Here is a 9,419-nt window from a genome sequence, read left to right on the forward strand (position 1 = left end):
GGTCCCCGCTCCATCTCGCCATCAGTTTGGGGGTCCTTGGCCTGGAAAACGTTGAAGAACCCTGATCTATAGTCTCATTAAATTAATTTAAGGCCATGTTGAAATGCCATGTAGCTCAAAGATGCAACTGGCACATGTGACCTGTTCCTTTCCTCATGTGTGATTCTGACTCTGCGTATTTTTTATTTATATCGTAACCGGTGTGCCGTCTTGGCAGGGTCTCCCTCGGAAAAGAGATTTCAATCTCAAGGGACTTCTGGTTAAATAAAGGTTAAATGAAAAAAATAAAAATAATAAACGCATGTGGAAATGTAGCTCTACACATGCTAAAGAAATGTATATAACATGGAGTCTGGTGCGTTTCGGGCTTTTTCTGGTTAAATAAAAAGGATTTTACTCTATATTTTGTGAAACAGAAGCACACTTTCTACAGACACACCAAGAAACCTGAACTCAAAAGCGGCTGGACGGGGGGGGGGGGGGGGGGACGTCAACTGAATGTTTGACACCTTGGGGATTTCGGGGTTTTCGGGGTGTCCAGTTTGATGAGGAAGACTAATCACCACAGCACAGCCGTTTCTCTGAGGGCTCGAAGCAACGCGTTATGTACGCTCTTCCTAAAATCACAGCCCTTCCTACTGATTCACCTTTGTCCCTCACTGTAATATAAGACTCAAGCTAAGTACAGTTAACCACAAAATACCCCTAATTCATCATGCAGCAAATGGGAGGCTGAAAGCAGCTGAAAGAGGAGAAAGAGTGTCTTAAACCGGGTGAAACTGATCCCGGCCTCCCAATGACCAAATGCAACTAAAATAATCATCAAACTGCTTCGTGACAGTGACATTTCTATTGAGTAGATTCAGTAGCGTGTGAGACTCAGTCAGGAATCCGTATATTACCCAAGGGATGCATTGTCGTTTATAGAGAGACTCTGAAAGGTGCTAGTTCACCTAAAAACCTGCAGGTCAATGTCCCCTTCCAGACAAGAATCAGAGTCAGAATCAGAATCACTTTATTGATCACCGAAGGGAAACTGTAGAATGAGTCTATCACTGAAAAGTGCTCCTTTGATAAAGCAGCAAGCCATGGAGTGGGGCGAGACATTTTCCAGGATGGCGTGTAGTTTGGACAGAGTCCTCTCTCTGACACCCCCCACAAAAGTCCAGATCCACCCACGACGTCACTGGCCTTGCGGATCAGTTTGATCAGGATGTAAAACCACTGGTATGATCACGATTCGGTTTACATTAAAAGTACACATCAACAGTAAAATAAAAGTCTGAAAAAGGGCCGGAAGCACATCTATTCCTTTTCCCTCACTGACCCGCTGTTTCCCTCTCATTCCCCTCTCTGGTGTTTCCCCTCTTCCCCTGCTCTGGTGTTTCCCCTCTTTCCCCTGCTCTGGTGTTTCCCCCTCTAATTTCCCCCTGATCTGGCGTTTCCCCTCTGATTCCCCACTGCTCTGGTGTTTCCCCCTCTAATTCCCCTGCTCTGGCGTTTCCCCCTCTCATTCCCCCTGCTCTGGTGTTCCCCCTCTCATTCCCCTGCTCTGCGTTTTCCCACTCCATTCCCCTGCTCTGGTGTTTTCCCCTCTCATTCCCCCTGCTCTGGCGTTTTCCCCTCTTCCCCCCTGATCTGGCATTTCCACCTCTCATTCCCCTGCTCTTTGTGTCCCATCATTCCCTGCTCGGGTTGTTTCCCCCTCTCATTCCTCCTGCTCTGGTTGTTTCCCCCCTCATTCCCTGCTCTGGTGTTTCCCCCTCTCATTCCCCCTGCTCTGGTGTTACCCCTCTCATTCCCCTGCTCTGGCGTTTTCCCCTCTCATTCCCCCTAATCTGGCATTTCCACCTCTCATTCCCCCTGCTCTGGTGTTTCCCCCTCTCATTCCCCTGCTCTGGCGTTTCCCCTCTCATTCCCCCTGCTCTGGCGTTTTCAATCACAACAAAGAAAAAAATAATTACACACAACATGAAATACATCATAATAGGATGTTAAAATTACACACCCCATATAATATGGACAATACAAGATACTAAATACAAAAAAAAAAAATCTAATATCTAATATACTAAGGGATGTGTAAGCGCGAGGCGCTTGCAGTGACAGGGACTGACCCGTAATTCAGTGTGCATGGTCAGTAAGGTGCTCTATGAGAATGTGTGGTAGTGCAAACAAGTCCAAAAGTGCAAGGATAAAGTCTAGAGACCAGCAATAAATATGGACAATATAAGAGAAGAATATAGACTAGTAATTTCAAAATGCAAGGATAGAAGTTAAGAAAGACAACATTAAATATGGGCATATAAAGGAATAAGTAGACTGTGTGATAGACACAAATCAACAGTCACACATGCAACTGGCGGCTGAAGTGCTAACAAAGTACATGAAGCTAGCTGTAAACCTCAGATTTAACCATGTCAAAGGATTATCTTAACCCAACCTATGTCTACCAGAGAGGACAAGTTAGTAATAGTAAGCTAATGTTGGCCATGTGCTAGCAAGCTAAGGCACTTGCTACATGCTACATGGCTTTCTGGTTTACCCCACAATTCTCCACAACTCAAGTTGTATAACATATAGTTAGCCTAAAGCTGAGGCTGAACTGTTGCTGATTTTGCAGCAGTGTTATATAAATGTTTGCGTTCAAGTCACTTCTTCTTCGTACCTTGTCAAGGTTCTGGAATGTACCAAGTGTAATAAGTGAAGGGGTACTGTTTGCTTTGATAAGCTGTGCATGCTAACTCTGATTCTATTGTACCAGGTGACATAAACAGGAAATGAATGCTGATTGATGCCATTATAAAGAAAATGTATTTAATGTTTGTGGTTTGTGTAGTTGTATTGTCAAATTAATTGAGATTCCCTATACTGTGGTAGGGTCGGGGGCGTGTCAGGGCAGGTATAAAAGGCGGCCATTTTACGTCACATGCTGCTGCTTTCAGGACCACATGCTGGCCTGTTGTAGCAAAAAAAACCCATGTCAACCATTTGTTTGTTCATTTGGTTAAATAAACCCTAAATCCCTTATTCATATCTCCTCGCTCCTCGTTGAGCGGGAAGTTGTTCTGGCCCTCCATCTTGATGTCCAAAGCTCCTTTTCCTTCCCCGAGGAGCTAGGATGGAGGACGGAGGAGGGAGCTATGAGCGAGGATACAGAGAGCAGGAAGCAGTGCAGCTGACGGATTCACGTGACTCTCAGAGGAAAGGACGTCTCATCCCCTAAAAAGACATTTCCTCTCCTCTCTGTTTTTCGAGGCAGGGAAGCCAGTTAAGGAAACGTGGATTAATTTAAGGACCTGGGACGTCCCCCTGTTGGTCTCCTGCTGTGAATGTCCAGACGCTACGGCGGCCTTCCTGACTCACGGTAAGGAAGCAACTTAGCAAACCTTTGATGGAAAAAATGGTCATTTCTTGAAAGCATTTTGGAAGGGGATTTATAGGCACAGCATATTAGTATTGGAATGGTTAACAATTGGTTACTTTCAAGATATCGCATTGCGGTGACTTGTAAGTCTATTATGAGTCATATTTTTGTATTTATTGTAATTAGGCCAAGAAGAGCCAGGTTGTCCGAGTTTCTGTCTGTTAAAAGGAAGTTTTTCTCTCTGCTGTTGTACCAAATGCTTACTCTTAAGGAGAATTTTGTGTCCCTCTAATTAGAGTCAAGACCTACTCTAGTCTCGCATTGCCAGACCTTATTCCACAGCGCTGCTGCGGAGAAGGAGGTCTGTGCACACAGCATTCTGGGATGGGAGAAACGTGAAGGAAGGAACTTGTTTTGGAGTGTGTGCGTACAAAGGTTGTTTTAGTCGTGCAACAGAAAACTCAGATTGGGCAGATAGTCTAGCTAGCTGTCTGGATTAACCCGCAGAGATCTGAGAACCAGGTAACCATAGTCCACATAAATCCACCAAAGGTTAGAACGCCAACACAAAGACAGAGAAAGGGGATGACATCTGGTTCTCAGTGAGGGACATCCAGCGGAATGGAGCAATCCCAGAAGTGGAAACGCCGTGTAGATAGACTAGACCTGCTCTATCTTCCTTTGTGTCTGTACTTAGGACCCGTTATCCTATTCTAATGTTGAAGTCAAGTAATAGTTCTTCTGAAAGAGATTCCCATGACTTATTTCAAACGTTTCACCTCATCAGACGGTACATGGGTCATTGTACCCATACCTGAATCAATGTTTGTGTTTAATAATAATAATATCTTAATATCATTTTGCTAAGCCGCTTACTGTCAACTGCATCAGCTTTCAAAGTCGCATCTGACCAGAAAGAAGCTGGTCTTCATCATCATCATCATCACTCATCATCATCATCATCTAATGCTTTTCAGCATACAGCAAATCCACCCTTTGCCACTGCTTGTTGAAAGGGTAACGGTGAGCCTTCATTAGATTAGATTTAACTTTATTGTCATTACACAGGTACAAGGCAACGAAATGCAGTTTAGGTCTAACCAGAAGTACAATAGCAGTAAGTGCAGGAAATCACATGGTTCCAACAAGTGCAGGACTGATATGTACTGTGTAAATATAGAAATGAATACTATCATAACTATGGAAGACAGATTTAGTTTACTCTGAAACATGTGGTAACACATCCTTTACTTAGGTAGTACGCTTGTGGATTCCTCCCTTTTTGTGTGAGTATTCAATTGCAGCTGTGTCCTGTATGAAGAAAGAAATTGGTGTTACTGATTTCAGCCACAGATGTCTCTGCCACACTGTGATAATTCAAAAGTGCTCAAAAGGATGAATATACCCACACTTGACCAAATAAGGAGAGAATAATATCATTCATTTATTGTCACCCAATGTCCTGCAGAGTGCTGATGAATTTAACACTTTATGCATCTTTCAAAACTCTGGAAGCAAAGCAGATAGATAGATAGATAGATAGATAGATAGATATAGATAGATAGATAGATAGAAGATAGATAGTATAGATAGATAGATAGATCGATCCTAATCTCATTTTTTAATTGTCTTTTCCTAGAGACTTGAACTGAACTTGAAATCCTTCTCTAGAACATCCTACATCTAAGTTTCTGATCTCTGGCCTGTAGTTGTGTAGTCATTTTCGCTTATAGAATATTGTGCGGAACACATGATTTCATCCGGTTTGGTAATTTTCCAATGTTGAGTTGGAGTGCTGTTAAAATAGGCCGGTGCTGCGAGAGAAAAGCAAACATTGAGGGCATTCAAGAGCATTTCAACGGCCCTACTGATGTGAATATGAGGTACAACTGGCTGCATCAGTTTGATGGGCTAGGGCAGACGTTGGGTGCACACTAGCGTAGAATTGAAAGATTTTGATCAAATGCAGTAAACCTTTAACACACTGTAAAGAAAATGAACGTGTAGTTTAATGTATTCAGCACATGCAGAACTAAACTGCATTGCATTTGTTCAAGACAAATCTAGAGATCTTTGGCAGAAATGGAAAATGCTCTGTTTTCATCCTTTCCCCTGCCACTCCAGCGCTTCTTTAAAAATTTGATCTAATTTTCTCTCCGTCCTTGGGTATTCTCCCACAAATGAAGGGATGGTGATTGCTGGGTAAGATTGGAGTGGATCTAATCTCCCGCTGCTCTCAGTCATACTTTATTTCACTGCACATCTATTTGTCACACTGCTGATGAAATCCACAAGTTTCATGGAAAGAGAAGGACATAATGAATATAAAACACACGGGAGACGGGAGAGGCAATTGCCATACCGCACTAACCACGTGCATTGTTCATTTGTCCCAGTAAATTGCTGACACTATGCATGCACTATGGCTACATTCATGGGCGTACATTTCATCTAGCAGTTGGGGGGATAATAAACATAAAATTTCTCAACAGCAATTTGAACGGGCACAAATAATGAAGCCAAAATTGAACTTGGATAGTATATTTGTTGACAGTCTACTATATTAGTTTGCTTGGATATTACTTAGGAGGACCGGTGTTTTAATCCAAACCACAATCTTTTTTCTAATCTTAACTGGTTGTTTGGTCCTGCACGTATGAGAGAGTCCCAAACCAAAAACTTAAGCATAAGTTTGTTGAAGCAGCATTTACGACCAATAATACGTTTATAGTGGCAGCGCCCTCTAGTGGCTGTAGTAGTTTAAAGCAAGAAGGAAGGTGACAAAATGAATGATGCCAAAATTCTTCATAGGGGCAGGTTGGGATGGTAGATTGGTCAAACAAACCCAGGACTTTCACCTGGGCGGGGTCTGTAGCACTCAAGTCCGTCTTGGACTCAAATCCGGACTCAAGACCGTTTTTCTTGGTGTGGGACTTGTCTCGTACTCGTAGTATTTGGACTCGACTTTGTCTCGGTCTCGTCCACTGGTCTTGCCCAATATGGCTTTTGATCTTGACCGAGTCTTTATTATGTGGTTATAATATTGGAGGGAAAGTGAAACCCAAATTATTGTCTTGATACTGACTGCGTAAGACCTTTTTTTTTTCTCTCCTGGTCTTGGACTTGCTTGGCTCGACTAAGGGGGTCTTGACTACATCCTGCACCTGGGAACTTTATGTGAAAAACAAAAGTAAATGGCAAGTTTTGTTTAACTTACGGAACAAACGGAGCTCCTTCACATCAGCATCACGTGCGTCACCTTCAGGAAGTAAGTAGAATTAGCCTCTGATCTTAACACGCAAACCACGATTTGTTTCTAAAACTTATATTTTGGTGCCTAAACATACCAAACTGCGACATTTCACAATGTCAAAGTCGGTGTTTAAAATCCCAACCTTACGTTCAAAACCATGACAGACGTCCTCTGGTGTAGATGTGATGTTTTTTTTTTATTAATGCTGCAGGTGTTAGTCTAGTTTAGTCTTATTAAATGTACGGTAACTTGTTTTATGTATTGTAAGATCTTGCAACTTCTTTGTTTAACACTTTTTTGCTACTTGAACACTTATCTTCTCTGCTGTTGTCTTTGCTGTTGCAAACCGAAATTCCCCACTGCGGGACAAATAAAGGTTTTCTATCGATTTCCTGCCACCGCTAGTGGCACCATTTTTTGAAACCTCCTGCAGGGGTATTAGACGGTGACCAATATTGTTGATGATTTCGAGGAAGTGTTGAAACGTAACTGTCTTAACTTGAAGGAATACTCCTCCGTTTTTTGAATGGTCTCCCCTACATTTGATGGGTGGGCAAGCTTAGCTTAGCTAGCATAGCATACTGAATGGAATCCTTGTTGCCAGATAGCATGTTGTGAGTAAAAGTGAGCCAAAAAAGCGTATTACTTCTTATTCGAGTACAAATAGCTATGCAGATGAGACTAGACATTTCCTAGGCAGATATTGGCGAAGCATTGCTACTTGCCAAGCGGACCATTACAGTTGTTGTGGTCTCCGTGACAAGTAGTTAGATTTCTAGGGAGGTGCACGTCCTACTAGGGTATGCAGGCGTACATTTAACGCAGAATCAATCTTCAGAATTTGTTCAAGAGCTTAAAAGAAAAAGAAACAAACATGGGTTTGTTGCTCGCTGCAGCTTGTAGGCAGACGCTCCGTGTGATTTGTTGTTATTGACTACAGGGTCCTCTGTTTGTCCATGGAGGGCATACTCACCCTCAATGCTGTGCACCCTGCTGTAAGAATGCCTGTGAGAATGCATGCGCTCATTGCTCATGTTCGAGCAACATTGGGAGCATTGCAGACGGGAATGTGCAGGGTTATACAGGATTGTTGTGAAGCAGACGGCACCATGACGTTGCATCTGAGGGCTTGAATGGAGCACTGCTTCATTACCGGCTTACCATCAATTAAAAAAACAAGAAAACACAAGCAGATGGCATGAATTGCATCTGCATAACTAAATTCTGATTTAGTCATTTATTCATTATTTCTCGGGTTGTGATTGTCAGCATCCAGGCAACATAGTGAACAACAGGGTCAAAAATGTTCAAATGTTTCCTGGCACAAGATGTTTCTGTGTGCTGAAGGCAGCGGTTTCATCCAAAATGCTTTTAAAAGTTGCCACCCCCCCCCCACAGACACACACACACACACACCACACACACACACACACACCACACAACACACCCACACACACACACACCAACACACACACACACACACACACCACACACAGAACTGCTGCTCTTAATGAGCAAAAAAGACTCTGTGAGAGACAGATTTTCAAAATGACCACTCGGACTGCACTTCCCGAAAACGCACCAACAGGTGTTTGTTCCAGCCCCAATACGACTCAGCTTCATGTGCTAGTGGCGGCGCCCCTAGTGTCCGTAGTATTTATGAAGTGTCCATGGCAGTGTCCTTTCCGCTTCCCAATTCATTTTGTCTGTACCACCAGCCTGCAATCATTCTGGTAGTGTTGCGGCGACTTTGAAAACTGCGTCGAGTTTGTCCGCTCCATTTGCATAAGTTGAACCCAGGCTACTTTTTGCAAATCAGGGGCTTCTGGGCTTTACTGACCGCCTTTTAAAAAAATCTTCTGAAAATCTTTTAAACTGACTGTTGATCTTGAAATTGGACCGATGTAATCAGTATGTCTGATTTGAACCCAAACCAAGTATTTTTCATAACTAACAAACTAACTAGTAGTTTTGTGCCTAACCCAAACAAACTGTGTTTTAAAAACCGCACGGTTAATTCTTGGTTCAGCTATGATGGAAACCTCCTGTGGGTCGTAGTAGAGGGAAGAACTAACAATCCCTATGGTTTGGAGGACTTGTTGGACCATATGGAGAAATTGAAAAGGTTTTGTTCCGTCCATAGCTTGTGCTAAATGCATTTATGATTGAGAGTGACTGTCTCTTAAAGCAAGGGAAACGATGGAATCTGTGTGCAGAGCGATGCTGCATCACCTACCATGAGACCGGAGAGTGCTGATGAGAAAGCCTTCAGGACTCTTCTCTAAATAGGCATGAAATTATCTCTCCTCTGACTGAGATTAGCGTCCATGGAGCCTCTCGAGTTCGGCCCCTGCGCAGCGCTTTGCAGTTTTTTGTTGCAGTCTTTGCTCGTTTGTGTCAGTTTAAGAAAGTTAATTTTCATTCAGGAGTGCTCTCTGTGTCCTAAGAGACGTCACAAACCCCAAAGCAATGTCCTTGTGCTTGTGATTGTGTTGTTGAAAAGGCAATTCTGGTCCAATAAATAGCGTAAACCCTACAATACATTAGACTACACCACTGAAAGCCACAGAGGAGAATGGGTCGAAGAAGAAGCCCACTTTAATATCAGCAACAAATGTTTGTAGATGTGCAAATCTTTAAAAAACATCAAAAACGGTAATGTTTTGCATCTGCAGAAAGTTTTGGAACACACAGAAGATTTAATTTAATAATATTACATAAAGACATTTGCATCATAACTTGATGTAGAAGAGGAACAGTTCTTGCTGAAAAAAGTCACCTGAAAGCGGAAAAGTAGCG

The 9,419-nt window shown here is 42.7% G+C and overlaps 1 long non-coding RNA gene across 1 annotated transcript in view; it reads left to right on the forward strand.

Moving 5' to 3' along the window:
- The first annotated feature begins 338 nt into the window (after positions 1 to 338).
- Positions 339 to 9,419, forward strand: part of LOC116690230 (uncharacterized) — a 23,771-nt gene continuing 14,690 nt past the window's right edge. The window contains exons 1-2 of the long non-coding RNA XR_004332193.1: positions 339 to 359; positions 6,029 to 6,031. This is a non-coding gene — a long non-coding RNA (uncharacterized LOC116690230). The remainder of the gene's footprint in view (positions 360 to 6,028; positions 6,032 to 9,419) is intronic.

Source organism: Etheostoma spectabile, chromosome 5 (assembly GCF_008692095.1).
Source record: "Etheostoma spectabile isolate EspeVRDwgs_2016 chromosome 5, UIUC_Espe_1.0, whole genome shotgun sequence".
NCBI lineage: Eukaryota > Metazoa > Chordata > Actinopteri > Perciformes > Percidae > Etheostoma > Etheostoma spectabile.